The following is a 22,366-nucleotide window of genomic DNA, read 5'->3' as shown; positions in this document are numbered from 1 at the left end:
GCTTGCACTGGCGGTAGTTCTGCCTCTGGTCCTGTGTCCCTGTGTCAGCAGGCCCTGTAGATCAGGAGAAATCATTGGAAAAATAATGCACAGACACTTTCTCAGTGATTTGCACATGCACAATAGTTTCAGGGGTTATGTTCCTGAATACCTGCGTACACTTGAAGACTGTTGCTATAACACAGAGTCTATTGTGCTGACAAAGAGGAGGGGGCCTGCACAGATCCTGCAGGCAGACCCTATCCACTGTTAAAACGCTACTGTTTTAGACCTCTACATAATGCTAATGTTATATAACAATAATATATATTTTTTTTATTAATACATGTTAGTGGAAGAGGAAACATACTGTACATTTAGTTAAGGTGAAATGTATACAGGTTCAATAACAGTCGTTATCTGTAAATATGAGAGATTACACATCAGATGCACTGTTGCACCCAAAACTAAGGATCTCAGTTCCTTACTTTGTTCAATTGAGAAAGGCCAAGAAGGGACAGGAGATAAGACATGGAGGCTACAATATTGCAGGGGAAAGGAAGACTAATGTCAGGTAAGGGGTAGGGGACGGGCCTGGGCCCCCACTGGACCCGAGTTATTAGTACCACCCCCTCTCGATGCCACTGGTGACAGCACTGTCCCCCCCCCCCCCCTTTCCTGTATGCAGGAAGTTGTGGCCTACAGATGGGACAGCAGGACAGTCCCTCTGAAAGCAGGACATTTGGGAGGTATGGCATTGTACTCTTTATGATTCCTGTTCCCTATTTATTCTAATCCCTATTAGTATGTTCTATTGGTTGTTAATGGTGTCTTACGAAGCAGAATTTGCAATCCTAACTGAATAGGGGCATTCGTTTTTTAAGTAATGTATATTTGATTACATTTACAATACATATATGAAATGTATATTATTTAACAAAGCATTATCCATTTAATGTTCACCTAATGTTTACCTATTAATAGCATATCATTGTTCTAAGCAGTAATCATGTCTTAAAACAATGTTACTTATTTTGAAGGTCAACAGAGCCTTCGTCAGTACCAGGCTGCAGGGTCGCTGCTGCATCAACAACAACATAAGCAGTAGCAGCAGGAAGCACAAGATCAGCAACAGCAGCTAGACACTGAGGGCACAGAACCTGTGAGTATGACGCCATTTGAGATGACGCGTTCACATCTCTTCTTGGGGTGGGTAGATAATAAAGTTCAGAGTGTACAGCGCTCATTTACAGACCGAGGCCTGCATTGCTGATACCCTGGAGGAGCATAATACTTGATCTTCTGCCAATTCTTCCCACCTGAAAAATAAATGGCTGAATTTAGACTAAGCTGCCTGCAGTTAAGCAGACTCTGGATTTTTATCTAAGCTCCCTGAGGACACAGGTATCTGTGCTAGACCTAAACCAGACAAGGGGGGAAAGTAAGTCAAATCCTCCCCTTGAGGCTTGTCTTCAGCAAATCTAATCCAGATGTATATCTGCCATCACCAACCATACAGCTAGTCCTGCAAAGCAGAAGGAAATGCACCCCTGAGCATGTAGCCTGGATAATGAAGAAAAAAAAGAAAAGAAATATATATATATATAATATATATATATATATATATATATATATAAAACGTGTGTGTGTGTGTGTGTGTGTGTGTGTGTGTGTGTGTGTGTGTGTGTGTGTGTGTGTGTGTCTGTCTGTGTGGATAGATCATAGGCGTAATATAGTTGCATATGCCATTTGTAATGCAGACTCTTCATCATTACATTGTTAAACTGAAAAATTGTGATGTTAATAACTATGTTGCACATTAATAAAACGTCTATTAAGATGACAAATCTGTCTGATTAATTTGACTACTGCAAGTTAAAACCGGATCTATTTATTTGATGTATTTATTAGAATATTTTTAAACACAACAACTTAGTAATATGTAAGGTGCCATAAAACGCAGCAGTGATGGAAAGCTGGAATAACAAATCACACAAAAAAACATAAAGGTAGGACAAACACATACAATGCTGATGAAGTACGAGATGCCTAAAAAAAAAAAAAGGTAAGTGAAACTTTTTTCTGTCATCACATATTGCTCGTGGTGCTTCAAGATCTGCCGACACATCCTTTATTATTATTAGCCATAGACCCTGTTTGCTGGAACATTTCCACCCAAGACAGAATAGTTTTATTTGGTGGTGCAGTACTCTGGAAGTTGTCATGAAACTCAGCTGTTACGGATGCTAGGGAAGACCCGCCCAGTGTTATTGAGTCAACTAAAATTCCGACAAAAACTATTTGTTGATGAAGTATTTTTTTAATGACTAAAACGTAACGATAACGAAAATAGAAAATTCTTCGTAACGAAAATGATGACGAGTTATTAGTCCATGATGTCCTGACGAATATTGACGAGACGAAAACTCTTTATTATTTTCGTCAGGATGCCGCATGTCTCGCGATACTGTAATGTACCCAGGAAGCACTGTAGGACGCCGCGGCACGTACTGACGTGGTCAGGCGGGCCTCGTGGCGACTCGGAGACGGAGTGGGGCGTCTGTGTACACTGTGAAGTGGACTGGAGATTGGGGTGACAGAGCTACAATTCAGAGCCCGGCCGGCCCAGGCAGCTTTATCACGCAGCACAGCACGCCGACTCGTAAGCACAGCACTGACAGTAGCAGTGACCAGGACTGAGGAGACCCAGCCAGGGAGAGAGGAGGACACACTTAAATTTAACACCATTTCAGGTCGGGTAAGAAGGACAGGACCCCCATCACCATGTATAATGTGGCACAGGATATATATATATATATATATATATATATATATAGTCAGCGTCCGGAGTCTTACCGGTACGCTGGGGCCACGGGGCTGGCCTCCTTGGCGATGTGCGGGCAGCGGCGGAGGTGGGCTACTGCGCCGGATCCGTGGGCAGCAGTAGCGGCGTTAAGGGGGTCCGCTCGTGGCGGCAGGTCTCCGCTACAGTGGGTCGCTCTCGCTGAGCTGTTGCTAGGAGACCAGGGGCAGTGAGCATTGTGGCTTTGCAAAACGTCTGCATTACTGGGCGCCGCCATGTTGGAGACCAAGTTTCAAGCATAGTTCCTGTTTCTTCCAGCCAATCCAGGGGAAGCTCTCCCTATAAAAGGGGGATGGTTTAGGACAGGGATGCCAGTGCTTCAAGTTACAACCCTGTGTAGGTGCTTTAGCCTGTGCTCCCAGGATTCCTGCTGTATTCTGGTTCCTCCTGATCCTGTTTGGTCGGTTCTCTGTTGCTGCTGCAGCTCTGCCGTCTCTAGCCTGTTACTGCCTGTGGAAGCGCTCCTGGAAAACCCGGTCCAGTAAGACTCTTTGGGCACAGTCGGCCCCGGGTCTTCTGCCTCGTCTTTCAAGCCACACTCCACAGATCTCCTTCACCAGCCACGCCTTTGTACCACCGACCACAGTCTGCAGATTAGTATCTTCAGCCTCGTTTAACAAACCACAGTCCACAGTCCTTGTCTCCAGCCACGTCTTCAACCACCATCCACAGTTCCACAGTTCATCATCTACAGTCTCGTCTTTCAAGTCACAGTCCACAGTTCTTCGCCCCCTGCCACGTCTTTAACCATCGTGCTCCAGCCTCGGTCCTCTACCTCAACCCTGTACATAATAAATACTTTCCATTGACTCTTAAACCCCGCCTACGTTCTTCATTGCTCCGTGTCCCATGCGAAGGAACTATATCCAGCCCCCTCATCTGGTTCATTCACAGCCTGCTATCTCCTCGGGCAAACCTCAGCTGCCGGATCCTCAAACTTTGCTAGATGTGACAGTAAGCACTGGCCAAATGGATTCGACAGGTGATCAGGCCTCAGGAGGGGATTCAACTGCAGATATCTGGTCTCGCTTAAATAAGCAGGAGGCCACACAATCTCAAATTGTGCAGTTCATGCAGAGTATGTCCGAACGTCTTGATTCTCTCTGTGTTGCCATGACGGCCCCTCAAGTATCTACAGCTGCTCCCACATTAGAACCTCAGGTCCCGCTTCCTCCTGTACCAGTACCACTTCCACGGTTGCATTTGCCACCTCCCAGTAAATTCGATGGGAATCCAAAACAATGCCGCGGGTTTCTTAACCAGTGCGAAATCCAGTTCGAACTACAGTCAACTTCCCATCAGCACGAACCAAAGTAGCCTATATAATTTCTTTACTTACCGGGCAAGCGTTGGAATGGGCTTCACCATTGTGGGAGAGGATGGATCCCATCTTATCTAACTATCCAGAATTCGTGGCCACCTTTCGCAGAATCTTCGACGAACCGGGCAGGACTTCTGCCGCCTCATTGGAGATCCTGCGCCTGCATCAGGGCACGCGTACGGTCAGTCAGTACGTGATCCAGTTTCGCACCCTTTCCTCAGAACTGAACTGGAACGAGGAGGCTCTCATTGCAGCTTTCTGGAGCGGTCTTTCCGAGAAGATCAAAGATGACCTCGCAACTCAGGACGTACCTGATAAGTTGGATAAACTAATTTCTTTATGCAATAAGTTAGACCTTAGGTACAGAGAACGCTGTATGGAGAGGTTGCGGTCAGATCGCCCTAAGCCTAGAGTTGTTCTTCCACCAACACCATCATTACCAACTGCGGAAGAACCCATGCAGATTAATCGCTCCCGCCTCTCCAATGAAGAACGTCAGAGACGGCGACAAGGGAACCTCTTCCTGTATTGTGGTGCATCTGATCACTTTGTTAAAACTTGCAATCTACGTCCGGGAAACGCCCGCTCCTAGTTTGTGCTGGAGAGGTCAAGCTAGGAGAATTCTCAGAATTATATACCAAGAAAGAGTCTGTCCTGTTAACCCAATTGGAGCTCCCTTCTTCTTCTCTTCTCATCCCTGCACTACTCGACTCCGGAGCCGCCGAAAGTTTCATTATGTCAGCTTTGGTCAAACGATCTGGAATACAAACGGTTCCTTTGGATCGTACCATTTCTGTTACCGCAGTGGATGGAAGTTATATCCCTGAGGGGATTATATCCTTTTCGTACTATTCCTCTCAAGATGAAGGTCGGAGTTCTCCATTCAGAAAAAATCTCTTTCCTTGTAATTCCTAAAGCCTCTCATGAACTAATCCTAGGGTTTCCATGGTTAATCAGACACAACCCCCACATAGATTGGCAAACTATTGATGTTCTCTCTTGGGGACAAGACTGCTTCCAGAACTGTTTACCTTCAGTTAGACCTCTCTGTTCTTCCAGCCCTTCCAGCCTTCCTGTGGAGTACCAAGCTTTTCAAGATGTTTTCAGTAAGCATGGGGCGGACACCTTGCCTCCGCATCGTACTTGGGATTGTCCCATTGAGCTAGTACCCGGTAAGACTCCTCCCCGAGGACGAATTTACCCTCTCTCACTTCCCGAGACACAGGCCATGTCGGAGTATATCCGGGAGAACTTGGAGAAAGGGTTCATCAGGTCTTCTACATCTCCGGCCGGAGCAGGATTTTTCTTCGTCAAAAAGAAGGATGGGGGGTTTGCGGCCCTGTATTGACTATAGAGGTCTCAATGACATAACAGTTAAGAACAGATATCCGTTACCTCTGATTCCAGAACTGTTCGACCGTGTTAAAGGAGCTACTGTATTTACTAAGTTGGACTTACGGGGGGCCTACAATCTTATACGTATTCACCCAGGGGACGAATGGAAGATGGCATTTAATACCCGCGACGGCCATTACGAATACCTGGTAATGCCTTTTGGCCTATGTAACGCCCCAGTCGTCTTTCAAGAGTTCGTTAACGAAATCTTCAGAGATCTCCTCTACGATTGCTTGGTAGTGTATCTGGATGACATCCTTATTTTTTCTAGGGATCTGAAGACTTATCGGGAACAAGTCAAAGAAGTGTTAACTCGTTTACGAAGGAATCAGTTATTCTGTAAGTTAGAGAAGTGCACCTTTGAAGTACCCACGATCCCATTCCTCGGTTACATTCTCTCAGGGCAGAGGTTACAGATGGACCCCGCTAAAGTCCAGGCGATTCAGGATTCGGCGCTTCCAGCTACCCTTAAAGGAATTCAACGTTTCCTGGGGTTTGCTAACTTCTACCGAAGATTCATTCAAAATTATTCTTCTATCATAGCTCCTATAACCGCATTAACTAGGAAGGGAGCCGATCCTGCCAAGTGGTCTACTGAGGCTTTGGAAGCTTTTTCATCTTTAAAGGGGGCCTTCATGACTGCTCCAGTTCTTCGACAACCCGATCTCAGCCGTCCGTTCTTGGTGGAGGTTGATGCCTCTACTGTGGGAGTGGGAGCAGTATTATCCCAGCTTTTCGAGGACAAGAAGGTCCATCCTTGTGCGTTCTTCTCGCGAAGATTCTCCCCCGCTGAACAGAATTACGCTATTGGGGAACAGGAATTACTGGCAATTAAGTTGGCCTTTGAGGAGTGGAGGTATTTGTTGGAGGGAGCTCAGCATCCAATTTTGGTGACCACGGATCACAAGAACCTCCTGTATCTACAGTCAGCCCGATGTCTGAACCCACGCCAAGCAAGACGGGCACTCTTCTTTACCCATTTTAATTTTAAACTCAGTTACCGACCAGGTTCCCTCAACAAAAAGGCAGATGCATTATCTCGCTCCCTAAGTTCAGAAGAACCCTCTGACCGTTCAAAAGAGCAATTTATCCTGGAATCCACCTCTTTTTCTGCAACTAATACCTCTCCACTTCCTCCTCCAGGGAAGATCTTCGTTGCACCCAATCTTCGCAAAAAACTTCTTACATGGGCTCACTCCTCCTCCTTCATGGGCCATGCGGGCGGTCATAAGACACTTAAATTCATTCAGCACTCCTACTGGTGGCCTCATCTCAGGACTGACGTTCAGGAATTCGTAGCTGCCTGTCCAAAATGTGCTCAGCATAAAAGTCCCAAGGGTCCACCAGCTGGGTTACTCCATCCTTTGCCGGTACCACTAAGACCATGGACGCATATTTCTATGGACTTTATTACAGATTTACCTACATCTGGTGGGCAGAACACCGTATGGGTAATAGTTGACCGATTCTCTAAAATGGCACACTTTGTTCCTCTGGCTAATCTTCCATCTGCATCCCAGTTGGCAAAACTGTTTATAGCAGAGATCTTTCGACTCCATGGTCTACCACAGGAAATCGTGTCTGATAGAGGTCCTCAATTTGTGGCCAAGTTTTGGAGATCCCTATGTTCTGCTCTTGGCGTGAAATTAAACTTCTCCTCAGGATATCATCCCCAAACGGATGGTCAAACAGAGAGAGTGAACCAGGATCTGGAGACTTTTCTGCGTTTATTCATGTCCTCCTCACAGGATGACTGGCTGGACTTCCTCCCATTCGCAGAATTTGCCCATAACAATCTTTATCACTCTGCCACAAAATCTTCTCCATTCTTCATTAATTATGGTTACCATCCAAGAGTTCCTGACTTCCAACTTCTGCCTATGCTCGAGGTTCCTGCCTCAGAGTCAACACTTCGACAATTTACTGAAGCCTGGAAACAAGTTCACAAGACTTTGCTCAAGACATCCAAGAGATATAAGACCTATACAGATCTGAAACGAAAAGCTGTACCAAGCCTTAAGGTAGGAGATCAGGTTTGGGTTTCCACACGTAACCTAAGATTAAAGGTTCCTACAAAAAAGTTTGCTCCCAGATTTATTGGGCCTTACCCAATCGAAAAAATGTTGAATCCTGTGGCTTACAAAGTGAAATTACCTCCGCAGTTGAGAATTCCTAATGCATTTCATATTTCTCTCTTAAAACCCTTGGTACTTAATCGGTTCAGAGCCGCTCTGCCTAAATCACCCAAGATCCAATCAGCACATGGAGACGAATTTGAGATTCACAAGATCCTCGATTCTCGCAGACGTTATGGTCGCATCCAGTACCTTGTTGATTGGAAGGGGTATGGGCCAGAGGAGAGATCTTGGGTAGATGCAGAGGATGTCCATGCTCTTAGACTTCTTCAGACATTTCATGCCAAGTTTCCAACTAAACCACATAGGTGTCCGGAGTCCACCCGCAAAGGGGGGGGGGGGGGTACTGTCAGCGTCCGGAGTCTTACCGGTACGCTGGGGCCGCGGGGCTGGCTTCCTTGGCGATGTGCGGGCAGCGACGGAGGTGGGCTGCTGCACCGGATCCGTGGGCAGCAGTAGCGGCGGTAAGGGGGTCCGCTCATGGCGGCGGGTCGCCACTACAGCGGGTCGCTCTTGCTGAGCTGTTGCTAGGAGACCAGGGGCAGTGAGCATTGTGGCTTTGCAAAAGGTCTGCAGACCAAGTTTCAAGCATAGTTCCTGTTTCCTGTTTCTTCCAGCCAATCCAGGAGAAGCTCTCCCTATAAAAGGGGGCTGGTTTAGGACAGGGATGCCAGTGCTTCAAGTTACAACCCTGTATAGGTGCTTTAGCCTGTGCTCCCAGGATTCCTGCTGTATTCTGGTTCCTCCTGATCCTGTTTGGTCGGTTCTCTGTTGCTGCTGCAGCCCTGCCGTCTCTAGCCTGTTACTGCCTGTGGAAGCGCTCCTGGAAAACCCGGTCCAGTAAGACTCTTTGGGCACAGTCGGCCCCGGGTCTTCTGCCTTGTCTTTCAAGCCACACTCCACAGATCTCCTTCACCAGCCACGCCTTTGTACCACCGACCACAGTCTGCAGATTAGTATCTTCAGCCTCGTTTAACAAACCACAGTCCACAGTCCTTGTCTCCAGCCACGTCTTCAACCACCATCCACAGTTCCACAGTTCATCATCTACAGTCTCGTCTTTCAAGTCACAGTCCACAGTTCTTCGCCCCCTGCCACGTCTTTAACCATCGTGCTCCAGCCTCGGTCCTCTACCTCAGCCCTGTACATAATAAATACTTTCCATTGACTCTCAAACCCCGCCTACGTTCTTCATTGCTCCATGTCCCATGCGAAGGAACTATATCCAGCCCCCTCATCTGGTTCATTCACAGCCTGCTATCTCCTCGGGCAAACCTCAGCTGCCGGATCCTCAAACTTTGCTAGACGTGACAATATATATATATGTGTGTGTGTGTGGCAATGGCATGTCATGTATATTATAATGTGGACATATTTGTATGTGGCCTATAATGTGGGGCTGGCTTGTGGGAGGCATGCACAGGGCACAGGCACAGCAACATAAACATATTATATATATATATATATATATATATATATATATATGGCAATGGCATGTATATTAGAATGTGGACATTTTTATGTGTGGCCTACAATGTGAGGCTGGCCGGTGGGGGGCATGCACAGGGCCCAGACACACACACACACACACACAAACACATATATATATATAATGAAAATGTGGACATACAGATACAGTATGTGGCACTGGCAAATCATATTATGTGAGGTGTGCACCGCTGGGTTGGGGGCATGCACAGCACATGCAGCCAGACCAGAGTGGCATTATATATGTGTGTCTAATGATATATATATATATATATATATATATACACAGTGTGCTGCGGCAGCGGAGGTGGCCTGGGTAAGAGTGCACTCAACTGTGACCTTTTATATTTATTTATGTATTTATTTTAAATACAAATATTTCTTATGCGATTTTTTTATTTTTTTTGTTAGAGTCTTCTTGGGCAAGTTTGGACTGCAGGACTACTAGGTGACGTGGACAAGAAGGTGGTCACTGTAATAGGCAGCTTAACATATAAAATGTCGAATGATGATGAAAGTTCAGAAACTTTCCCTGCGACTGCAGCTTTGGCAGTGGGAATGAAACGAAGAGATGATTTATACACTTCAGTTATTGCAAATCTGAAAGAAAGACAGTGTGTTGTTTCCACTGATGGAGTGTTGTGTGTAATTACGATAGCTGGAAAATACACTACAAATTTGAAGTGACATTTGAAGACATGTCATCCTTCAGTGTTTTCAAAGGTAAATATGACCTGTAGCGGATGTGTAAGTGAATAAAGATAAAATATGTGTGGAGTTGGACTGTGTGTGTGTAGTTGGGTCAGGTGGACTGGATGGACTGTGTACACTGTGTAGGTTCTGGTTGGCTGGGTATGTGTAATTACATAGCTTATAATGAAGCTTATGTCAGTGGTTGGTCTGGAATTTGATAAAGTGCCCTGAGGTGAGATTTGAAATTTGCAGAAATGCTTCTACTTGAAGGTTTGAAGTCGGAGACAACAAGAAGGAGCGAGTCAGAGAGTCTTATAATGTTTAATAATAATAATAATAATTTTATTTATATAGTGCTCTTTCTCCAATAGGACTCAAGGCGCTTAACAGATACATAGCATAATATAGTACAGAAAATATGAAGTACAGAACAGCTTTTCATAAAATACAGAAGCATGTAGATACTTAAGGGACATTATGGAAATGCTTGAGTAAACAGGAAAGTCTTGAGTCTACTTTTGAAGGATTCTATAGTTGGGGCCTCTCGCACTGTGCGGGGAACTGAGTTCCATAGAGTCGGAGCCGCATGACTAAAAGCTCGACCCCCAGATGAATTACGGGAGATTCTAGGTACTGCTAAAAGTCCTTCATCTACAGATCGCAGTAATCGAGTGGGGCAGTATGGAATCAGAAGCTTCTTCAGGTACCTTAGGCCCTGAAGCAGTTTATGTGTGTGCATGACTGAAGCATGGAATATGTGACAGACATACTGTGTATATAACCTGATTTTGAGTCAAAACATATTGAATAATATAAAATATTTTTTTAATACTCAGATTCTGGAGACTATCACTGTACCAAAAACAGGCAGAGGAAAAGATAAACAACAGACAACGCTTCCAAATGTGATTGCTTTGGCTTCAAATTACCATCCAGAAGCAAAAGAACAACAAACTAAAGAGAGAGCTCTAGCTTTGTGGATAGGTCGTAGTGGTCTGCCAGCCCGGACAGTGGAGGACAAAGAATTCATTCTTGGAGGCAGTTGACAGAAGACTGACCATCCCTGAGAAAACCAAAATTACCAGCCTCATCGATATCAATTTTAAAGATGAAAAAAAGAAAAGTAAATATCGAGTAGCCAGTGCACGGAAAATAACAATTGGTCTAGACATTTGGACAACCAAGGGACTGACTGCTTCGTACCTTGCTATAAGTGCATGTTACTTTGCACTGTGCAAAACCAATCTGAACATATACTTCTCTGTCTCGAAGAGATCTCCCATCCACATACTGCTCATTCCATTAAAGCTTGTGTTGACCAGTGCACTGAAATGTGGGGAATACAAGAAAACAAAATTCTTACAGTCATCACAGATAATGGGAGCAACACGGTCGCTGCATTCAGACTGGAAGAAGATGAAATAAGCACTGCAGATTCTGAAGAGGATGTGAGGGACAACAGGAAAGTGAGGAGGCAAGGTAAGCCTATTAGATTTATTACATGTCAAATAAAAGTACATACAAAAAAATAAAATAAATAATAATAAAGTACTTTGTCCTTGGTGGTCTTTTTCTAAGGTATGGATGCATTATGGAGCGGACACCCTGTTCTGTTTACACATTGCAGTTAGTCATCAACATGGTCCACAAAGAAGTCTCTGTTGGCTGTCTCTTGGAAAAGGTGAAATCAGTTGTCAAACAGTTTTGCAGGTCTTCAGTTGCAATGGAGAAACTTCGCCAGCTCTGTGGACTTATTTTAATTAAAGATTGTGTGACAAGATGGTCCAGCACATTTCTAATGGTTTTATGCCTCCTTCAGGTGTGGGTTTCTGTGGTCAATATAGCAGAGGAGATGGACTGGGATTGTCTCCTGCAAAGTGAGTGGATCAAGCTAACTGCTATCCGAGATCTTTTGCTGCCCTTTGCTGATCACACAAAAACACTTCAAAGTGATACAATTACTCACCTCTCTCAGTTCTCTCTTGTATCAACTCACAGAGACCTACTTGGACTGGCAGATAAAATGAAAATGAACCTGGAACAACGCTTCAGCTTCTTCCTATTTCCCAATGAGGCAAAGTTCTCTCCACTTGCAGCCACTGCTTGTTTTCTTGACCCAACAGTTGCTATGGGATCCAGACTCTAGGTCGACACTATCTAGGTCGACCACTATTGGTCGACAGTAACTAGGTTGACAGGGTCTCTAGTTCGACATGTTCTAAGTCGACAGGTCAAAAGGTCGACATTAGTTTTTCACTATGTTTTCTTTTTTTGAACCTTTTCATACTTAACGATCCACATGGACTATAATTGGGAACGGTAACCTGTGCCGAGCGCAGCAGTAGCAGAGCAAGGAACCTTGCCTGAAGCATGGTGAACAAAGCCAGCCATGCGAGTTGACACTGTGCACTAATTGGGGTTCCCGGTCACTCTACGAAGAAAACTACACCAAAAAACCATTAAAAACTAATTTTGACCTTTTGACCTGTCGACCTAGACCCTGTCGACCTAAAGACCCTGTCGACCTAAAGACCCTGTCGACCTAGTTACTGTCGACCAATAGTGGTCGACCTAGACACTGTCGACCTAGTTACTATCTACCTTCCATACCACATCCGTTGCTATAGATGCACTCTTTGAAAACACAGATAATGGAATCAGTGAACTTCTGGAAGAAGCAGAAGATTTGACGTCCTCAATGCATCCACATCCACAACACAGGTGGAGGAGGATCAATTAAAGAAAGATGATGGGGATGCATCAACGAAGGGTGATGTTGAAGAGGTGCCCTCAGAAGTAAAGCGACCGCGATTTAGGTTTTTATCCACCAAGTCATCATCTTCAGTGTCTAAACCACCCAAGCCCAGTGTTCAACAGGATATAAGGAAATACAAAGATGATCTCTCATCTCTGAAGATATCCAATTTGGAACATGGGATGGACTTTTGGTTGGCCCAGAACTCCATGGTATTTGTAAATTTTAAGCCACTGGCACTAGATTTGCTTGCAATGCCTGCATCACAGGCTTTTGCCGAGAGGGTGTTTAGTGTAACAGGGGACCTGACAAGGGCCCGTCACAACAGCGCAAGGGTCATCTTAGAGAGAAGTGCCTTCCTGAAATTCAACAGAGAGAAGTAGTAACGTCAATTTAAGTCAATTGAAAATCACTCTGTTCAGCTAAATAGATATATATTATTATTATTAGCATATGTTATGCATCCACTTTCTTTACAGCTTCATTTTTTGTAGCAGTACTACCACTGCTTATTATCTTAGGTAGGAGACGGAGGATCAACCAGGTTGTATTTTTTGGCTGCACAACAACAACAACAACAACAACAACAACAACTCTTTGTCGTGATGAGAATCACTCAATTGAGCTAGCTAGCTGCTAAATAGCTTAATATTATTATTAGCATATGATATGCATACTACTTACTACTTAGTTGTATCAGACAGGTTTTGGATATTTTGAGTGTTTTATTGTATTATTTAAATTAATACTGTATTTTTATACATACATACATACAACAAGTTTGGGTCATAAGAGAGAATAATAGTTTTCTTTTATCAGTATGACTATGTATATGTACTAGAATGTATAAATTGTAATTGTAGATTACTTTTTACATCTTGATGTGTGAATGTAACGTGAACGTCAACTACTACTACTTAAGTAGGGTTAAGGATGGTTAAGGTTTTAACTCTGTTAATTAAAGAACAATTGTATTCTAAAATTAATATTTGCAGAAAATAAATTACCTGCTGTAAAAGCAAATAGCATTTGTGTCTGTTATGTTGCACTTGTTTAATACATAAATAACTGCAGTACTAAAACACATAGTGACAGTAGTTATAGTATCATAAAACTGCAAAGCTATGACTAAATCAATGACTAATATTAGACGAAAATGTTCGTCAAGATCCACTGACTAAAACTTGACTAAGAGGAAATTTAAAAATTTGACTAAAATGTGACATTTCATTTCATAAAATTTTAGGAAAGTGACTAAAGGGCCCCATACACTAGGATGATTTTACACGATTTCATACAATTCCGATATATCCGTCTGATATATTGCAGGAAATTGTGTACAATCGTATGTGTTTTAGATCGTATCCAATCTGATGCGCGTCCCAGTGGCTGTCGGATAGGATCCCCTAGGTCGTTGGTGCTGCACTAATGATATATCGGAATTGGATGGAATTGGATGAAAAAGTGTCTTTTTTGTGCATGTGATATATCGCATGCGATGTATCACAGGGAAGTTTTACTGGCATTCTCAGGACACTCCCAGCCCTCGTAGCCCTCTATCCAGCCCATCAGATATATCTCATGGTACAACTGTATGCCGTACGATATATTGCATGCGATGTATAGCGGCTTCATCAATCGCATGCAATATATCTTATGCAACAATAGCACAAAAGTACCAAATCATATGGAATCACTCCCGGGAAGGTCCCGGGGGAGTTCAAGGGAAATTACATCCGACTTCAGCCTCAGACATATCGTTGCAGTGTATGGGGCCCTTTAGACTAAAACGAAATTGAAAATCCCTGATGAAATTAACACTGGGCCCGCCATTCCGTCTTGTCCCGTAACTTAGGAAATAATGGGGGTAATTCAGATCTGATCGCAGCAGCAAATTTGTTAGCTAAACCATGTGCACTGCTGGTGGGACAAATATAACATTTGCAAAGATAGTTAGATTCGGGTGGATTATATTGTTTCTGGTTTCTGTGCAGGGTAAATACTGGCTGCTTTATTTTTACACTGCAATTTAGACTTCAGTCTGAACACACCGCATCCAAATCTAACTCTCTCTGCACATGTTATATCTGCTCCCTCTGCAGTGCACATGGGGCCTAACTCAGACCTGATCGCTCGCTAGCTATTTTTTGCAGCGCTGCGATCAGATAGTCGCCGCCTATAGGGGAGTGTATTTTTGATTTGCAAGTGTGCGAACGTATGTGCAGCCGAGCGGTACAAACAAGATTTGTGCAGTTTCTGAGTTGCCCAGAACTTACTCAGCCGCTGCGATCACTTCAGCCTGTCAGGTCCCGGAATTGACATCAGACGCCCGTCCTGCAAATGCTTGGACACGCCTACGTTTTTCCAAACACTCCCAGAAAACGGTCAGTTGCCACCCACAAATGCCCTCTTCCTGTCAATCTCCTTGCGATCGGCTGTGTGAATGGATTCTTCGTTAAAGCCATCACATAACAACGATCCGCTTGCATGCGCAGTTCTGACCTGATCGCAGCACAGCGAAAAAACTAGCATGCGATCAGGTCTGAATGACCCCCTTGGTTTTGCCCATTAGCTAACAAATTTGCTGCTGCGATCAGATCTCAGTTAGGCCCTATGTTCCAGTTCCACACAACATGCACATTCCTGGATGGCGTACTGTGGCATACCAGCTGTCACTCAGCATTTGCTGTAACACAAAATGGTCCGGGTTATATGTTTATTTATGCTTGGACACAGAGGACCTAATTTGTACCTCAGTGAATTTGATTTAACCATCTGTGCTGAGCCATGGATATGCCTAAAACCTGGAACTTTGAAGTGCCCTGAGGACCACGTTTGTGAGGCAAGTGCTGTACTGGCCCATTGTTCCCCCCACTGGTCCACCAGGCCAGCTCACACTGCGTGTCATGCAGAAACCTATTTCTGTACTAGAAGTAAAATGGCTGAGGGGTTCTGTGCTGTGAGGGGAGAGGGGTCCTGTGCTTTGAGGGGAGAGGTCATAAACCAATGTGTTACTTTCGGTTTCCGCATATAAATATTAAACTTGCTGGTGGGATTAGCTGCTAAGGGACACAGCCCAAAATATTGTCTAGGGCACCAAATTGGTTAGAGCTGGCTCTGCTTAGCTATAACTCACCATACAGCTTTGCTATACACTGGGAGCCAACTTCACAGACACTGGAAAAAGCTGGTGCCCCCAACCCACTTATAGAACTACACCGTGAAAGCTCGACTACCAGAAGCAGCTTGCATTCTTATCCGGGTGAGATACAGTTACAGCCAGAGCTGAGCAACAAGTGATCATCAAGTTGAGTTATGCATGGACGTGGAGGTACAGCGGGTACTTTTTATTGTGTAACACAGGTCATATGTTGGGAGAGGATGTTTATTCATCAGACCAACCAATAACAGAAGAACATGAGATGCAAAAACCGGTAAACATTTTTAAAGAACAGTTCTCAAGGTCCACTAATCACATGTATGTGGGTTGGAAGTTCGAGACGTGTGTATGGAATGCTGAGAATTATGGTCCTGATTCTGAGTCGCACACTGCTGTGAGAGCTTTAGCGTCTTTTGTTATAGTCGCATTTGCAACATTATGTCAATGCTAGTACTAGTCTTTTCCCTGGTGTACAAGCGTGCATCTGAATGTGCAAGGACTAAGATGCTCAATTTGAGCATCTTTAGAAGCTGTAATAATGCTTGGTGCTTCTATCGGTCGCATTATCGAAACTTACACCTGCCCCGTGCTAGGTCAAGATTCTCTGTCAGTGTATGGACCACCTTCTGATGAAACCGTTGTTAGGGTTAATGGAGAAACGCGTTAAGGACCCGCCACGCTGCTGATACTAGCTTTAGCACGTCAACTAACCCATCTCTACAGCCGGAGTCTCAGCACCAGCGGCATTTGCCACAGCCGTTCAGCCGTGAGCTGTGCCCTCCCTCCCCACTCATCGAGCTGACACCGCCGCTCCCACACACAATCACGGACCCTGCATGCCGACTGCTGGTCTCGCTGAGACCTATGGAACCAGTGGTGAGTTAATCAATCATCAGACGGATGGGGAGGTGGTAGCATAATGCATGCTCTACGGCCACAGCTCAGCCAGATATCAATCATAAAAGCATCATAATTCAGCTTTCCTTGTAACTTTTGAGATATACGAGTACTACAGTGGATTAACACTTGAACTCTATTCTGTCTGTGGACTGATTGATGGTGCTTTAGTTGTTTAAAATACGTGCTACATTGTGTTCTAATATCAGCAGTGGTACACATTGTTTTTATATTTATATATATGCATTTTATTTATTTAAAAAAACTTATATTTCTAATAAATTGTCTGAGACAAATTTACAGTTTGTACTTAATCGCTCTCTTGTTATACAGGTTGAGTATCCCATATCCAAATATTCCGAAATACGGAATATTCCGAAATACGGACTTTTTTGAGTGAGAGTGACATACTGAAATCTTTGTTTTCTGTGGCTCAATGTACTCAAACTTTGTTTAAAACACAAAGTTATAAAAAATATTGTATTAAATGACCTTCAGGCTGTGTGTATAAGGTGTATATGAAACATAAATGAATTGTGTGAATGTACACACACTTTGTTTAATGCACAAAGTTATCAAAAATATTGGCTTAAATGACCTTCAGGCTGTGTGTATAAGCTGTATATGAAACAAATGCATTCTGTGCTTAGACTTGGGTCCCATCGCCATGATATCTCATTATGGTATGCAATTATTCCAAAATACGGAAAAATCTGTTATCCAAAATACCTCTGGTCCCAAGCGTTTTGGATATGGGATACTCAACCTGTATTTTATATCTCATTTTCTAGTATATGGACTACACTGTAAGTGGTTAAGCATCTGAGTTCACACCAGTTATGCTACATGTCCGTGACACTCCCATAACACGGCCATCTTCATGCGTCTGAATAGCCACCTCCCAGGCACCGCCCAAGACGCACAGCACATTTCCAGTACCTTTCTGCTACCATCTCATTCACAACTGTGCCTCTGTGCATACACACATTGTAATGAATGTGTTGTACTAGGTTTCAGGACTTTTGTGCACGCGTAGAAGGAAACAATCGTTCATCTCCGTGAACATCAACATTGTGTGCAACTCAAATCAGGTCTTGTGTTAAATATAGGGGGATTTAACTAAAGATGCACATATCTCCTGTATGTACGGCCTTAGCCATCGGACACTAGAGCCTGCCTTCAATACATCTGTAGAACATCTGAAAGAAACTGGTGAGGAAACACTGGATCATCACCATTGCAGGGATTGCCATCAGTTATAAGAAGCAAACCATTGGCTAAATTAGTGCAATGTATTTTATGGAATAGACCTAACTCTGACAGAGTGTGGGTCGCGATAGAATCTAATGCCCTTGACATGCACTCTGTATCTTCCTTGCTTTGGCTCCCCAGATCAGTCCAACCTTAAGCAATTTTCAGTCATCAACTGTATCTCATACTTTGGATGTCTGGGACACAGCTAAAAAACAGTTTAATTTAGCGCCATGTCCTAGCCCTCTGGTTACGCTGTTTGACAACCACAAGCTTTCGTCCGGGTTGTTCTCCTGCTTTATTTGCTTGTTGGCAGAATAGTGGAATAAGACTGTTTAATGATATTACCCAAAACCTGACTTTCCCAATATTTGCGGAAGTCCAGACCAAATATTCGATTCTACATAAATTCTTTTTCCAATATTTACAAAAACGCACTTTCACTCTTCATTTGCAGCACGACTTAGTTCTAGACCTCTTTCTTCTTTAGAAAATTTGTTTTTTTTCCCAATGCGCCCACTAAAGGACTTGTACCTACCCTGTATACATTACTTTTACCCCAATCTAGGGAATCACATGAAAAGGCCTGGGAGTCTGATTTGGTAGAAACACTAGATACGGATAACTGGTCTGAAATGTGTAATAACATTGCTTCTAGCTCTATTTGTGTTAGATTGAAAGAAAATGGATATAAATTATTCTATAGATAGTATTATGTTCCACCCAGACTTAATAAAATGCGTCCTGAGATCTCACCTTTATGTTGGTGATGTAAAAAATCGGACGGAACATTTCTCCATATCTGGTGGAATTGTCCAAAATTAATCCCACTATGGAAAGAAGTTGCGACCCTAGCAAGGTCAATTTTATTAATTCAAATACCTTTTAGTGCCAAATATTTTCTTCTTTCAATGGGCGTTTCAGAAGCGACCCATCATCAGAACAAGTTATTCACTCACATAGTTCTTGCGGCCAGATGCTGCATAACGGTTCAATGGAGAACTTCTGAGCCCCCTACGATGGTTGAGATCATTGCTAAAATATGGCACATCCATTCGATGGAATATATCACAAGTCTGGGAACCCTGGACTTCCTATTTCAAAATTGCCTCCTGTATTTACATGAATGAAATTTGATCTCCTTGTCTGTGTAGGTGCATAACCTTTTGATGGTTTATGTATCCATCTGGGTATAGGTATAATCAGTTGGGTTGCACTCCTCTCTTTACCCATTCCTCCCTTTCCTTCTACTCTTATTCCTGTTACCTTCCCCTTTTATACCCTTATTTCCTTTCTTCTGTTTCCTTTTTGTGTATCTTTCTTTCATATTGTTCTATACTCTTCTAAATATATAAGAGATGATTTTATGCAGTTTTCTTTATTGAATTGATTTATCCATATTCTCCATCAGTTGTTCATGTACACAATGTAATATTATTATTTCAATCTGTTTCATGATATTACCCTTTTGGATGTCCTATTGAGACCTCTGCGTAGGTCACTCCTGTTATTCTTTGTATCATCTTGCCAATAAAATTTGTCTTTAAAAAAAAAAAAAAGAACCAAACCATTGATGGTTCAGATGGAACATCGGGGGTCATTCCGACCTGATCGCATGCTAGCTATTTTTTGCAGCGCTGCAATCAGGTCAAAACTCGAAAAAACTGCACATGCGTATGCACCGCAATGTGCAGGAACGTCGTACGGGTACAAAGCGGATCGGTGCTGGGTGATGGATTTAACGAAGAATCCATTCGCACAGCCGATCGCAAGAAGATTGACAGGAAGAAAGTGTTTATGGGTGTCAACTGACCGTTTTCTGGGAGTGGTTGGAAAAACGCAGGCGTGTCCAAGCTTTGGCAGGGCGGGTGTCTGACGTCAATTCCAGGACAGGACAGGCTGAAGTGATCCCAGAAAATGGTCAGTTGACACCCACAAACACCCTCTTCCTGTCAATCTCCTTGCGATCGGCTGTGCGAATGGATTTTTCATTAAATCCATCGCATAGCAACGATCCGCTTTGTACCCGTATGATGCGCCTGTGCATTGCGGTGCATATGCATGCACAGTTTTGCCAAGATTTAACCTGATCACAGCACTGCAAAAAGTTGCTAGCAAACGATCAACTCAGAATGACCCCCTAAGACCAGTGGCAGCATACACTTGGTCACACTGATGGTTTCTGGTAATATATCACGTTGCTGTGTCTGACATTTAGAAGATGGTTTGTGTCCATGCATTTTTTATGTATAGTGTTGGTAAAGAATATCAACCTTGAAATGAGGATAATAAGAAAAGATCTAAGAAACAAAATGTGGCAGCATAATGAAATGTGTCATCTTCTCTACCCTTCTTTAAATATACATTTTCTTACAGCTCTGTGACTATCTTTTTTCTATGTCTTCTCTTGTCTACCTCTTCTCTTTCTCTACAGGTCTGAATACGTTAAACTCACTTCATTCCCCAAGGCCCCAGAGTGACAATTCCTGAGCTTTCTCTAGGGGGTGGGGAATCTGCAGGCAGCTATTTATAGATAGCTGAGCACAGGTTGGAGACACCGGTGTTTGTGTGTTCATTTAGTGTCTGTACAGCAGGCACATACATCCACGCACCTGAATGCATGTTCACATGTGCCTGATTAATGACACAAGCATGAGCACACATTCACTTGTTCTCATTGATGCATCCTGGTCTTTTCTCTGGCAAATGGAACTGGCGGGTTGCCAGGCAGTCTGCGCCTTTATACAGATAATAACATGCTAAAGAAGCAGTGATTATACTCACACAAATCACATAACTATACCCTATGCTTGTGTCTTCTCTCTAATATAGGGGTTCCTAACCTCTTTCAGCCTGGGACATGGAGTAAGCCTGCGACTCAGCATTAGAAACTCTGGTTCAGCTTGGAATAGTAGCACAATTAGGTTTTTTTTTTCCTGAATTGCTAGTTAAAATGCATTTTTTAATGACTGTATGAATATTAAAATATGATTTCTACATTGTACTCAAATGTTATAGTATACAATAGGGTCTTGCGCTCTAATTTGTATGAGTCATAACCCACAAGCGCTTATGACCTACTGTACACTGACACATATCCCACATATACTGTATGTCAGTCCTTGTTTGTTTATGTATTCGCCTTTCACAGGTCTTCTGTGTTTCTTCCTCCAGGAAGCTAAGAGCACAGTGGGCATTGGTTGGGGAAGAGGCAATCAATGGCCAGCCACATTGATAAATGGAGGAACCCTTAAATCCTTAGAGAGGCCTTTTAGTCATACTTGCCTACTATTGAAAAACCATTTCAGGGATATTGTAAAAGCAATACCTATAAGCTCAGCGGTATACTGCTCCGTCTACAAGCGCAGCGGTACACTGCTCCATCTACAAGCGCAGCGGTATACTGCTCCGTCTACAAGCTCAGCGGTATACTGCTCCATCTACAAGCGCAGCGGTATACTGCTCCATCTACAAGCGCAGCGGTATACTGCTCCGTCTACAAGTGCAGCGGCATACTGCTCCATCTACAAGCGCAGCGGTATACTGCTCCATCTACAAGCTCAGCGGTATACTGCTCCATCTACAAGCTCAGAGGTATACTGCTCCGTCTACAAGCTCAGCGGTATACTGCTCCATCTACCAGCGAAGCGGTATACTGCTCCGTCTACAAGCGCAGCGGTATACTGCTCCATCTACAAGCGCAGCGGTATACTGCTCCATCTACAAGCTCAGTGGTATACTGCTCCATCTACAAGCGCAGCGGTATACTGCTCTGTCTACAAGCGCAGCGGTATACTGCTCCATCTACAAGCTCAGTGTTATAATGCTCAATCTACAAGCGCAGCGGTATACTGCTCTGTCTACAAGAGCAGCGGTATACTGCTCCATCTACAAGCGCAGCGGAATACTGCTCCATCTGCAAGCTCAGTGGTATACTGCTCCATCTACAAGCGCAGAGGTATACTGCTCCATCTACAAGCTCAGCAGTATACAGCTCCATCTACAAGCGCAGCGGTATACTGCTCTGTCTACAAGAGCAGCGGTATACTGCTCCATCTACAAGCTCAGCGGTATACTGCTCCATCTACAAGCGCAGCGGTATACTGCTCTGTCTACAAGTGCAGCGGTATACTGCTCCATCTACAAGCTCAGCGGTATACTGCTCCATCTACAAGCGCAGCGGTATACTGCTCCATCTACAAGCGCAGCGGAATACTGCTCCATCTACAAGCTCAGCGGTATACTGCTCCATCTACAAGCGCAGCGGTATACTGCTCCATCTACAAGCTCAGCAGTCTACAGCTCCATCTACAAGCGCAGCGGTATACTGCTCCATCTACAAGCGCAGCGGTATACTGCTCCATCTACAAGCGCAGCGGAATACTGCTCCATCTACAAGCTCAGTGGTATACTGCTCCATCTACAAGCG

At 43.9% G+C, this 22,366-nt stretch overlaps 1 long non-coding RNA gene across 1 annotated transcript; it reads left to right on the top strand.

Annotated features, from left to right (window-relative positions):
• The first annotated feature begins 1,027 nt into the window (after nucleotides 1-1,027).
• LOC134885634 (uncharacterized) lies at nucleotides 1,028-12,039 on the top strand. Its single transcript, XR_010169795.1, has 4 exons — nucleotides 1,028-1,141; nucleotides 9,593-9,904; nucleotides 10,711-11,353; nucleotides 11,453-12,039. It is a non-coding gene; the product is annotated as an uncharacterized LOC134885634 (long non-coding RNA).
• Nucleotides 12,040-22,366: the final 10,327 nt, after the last annotated feature.

Source organism: Pseudophryne corroboree, chromosome 1 (genome assembly GCF_028390025.1).
Source record: "Pseudophryne corroboree isolate aPseCor3 chromosome 1, aPseCor3.hap2, whole genome shotgun sequence".
In the NCBI taxonomy this organism is placed as follows: domain Eukaryota; kingdom Metazoa; phylum Chordata; class Amphibia; order Anura; family Myobatrachidae; genus Pseudophryne; species Pseudophryne corroboree.
Note: the sequence above shows the minus strand (reverse complement) of the source record. Positions and strands in the feature narration are given on the sequence as shown.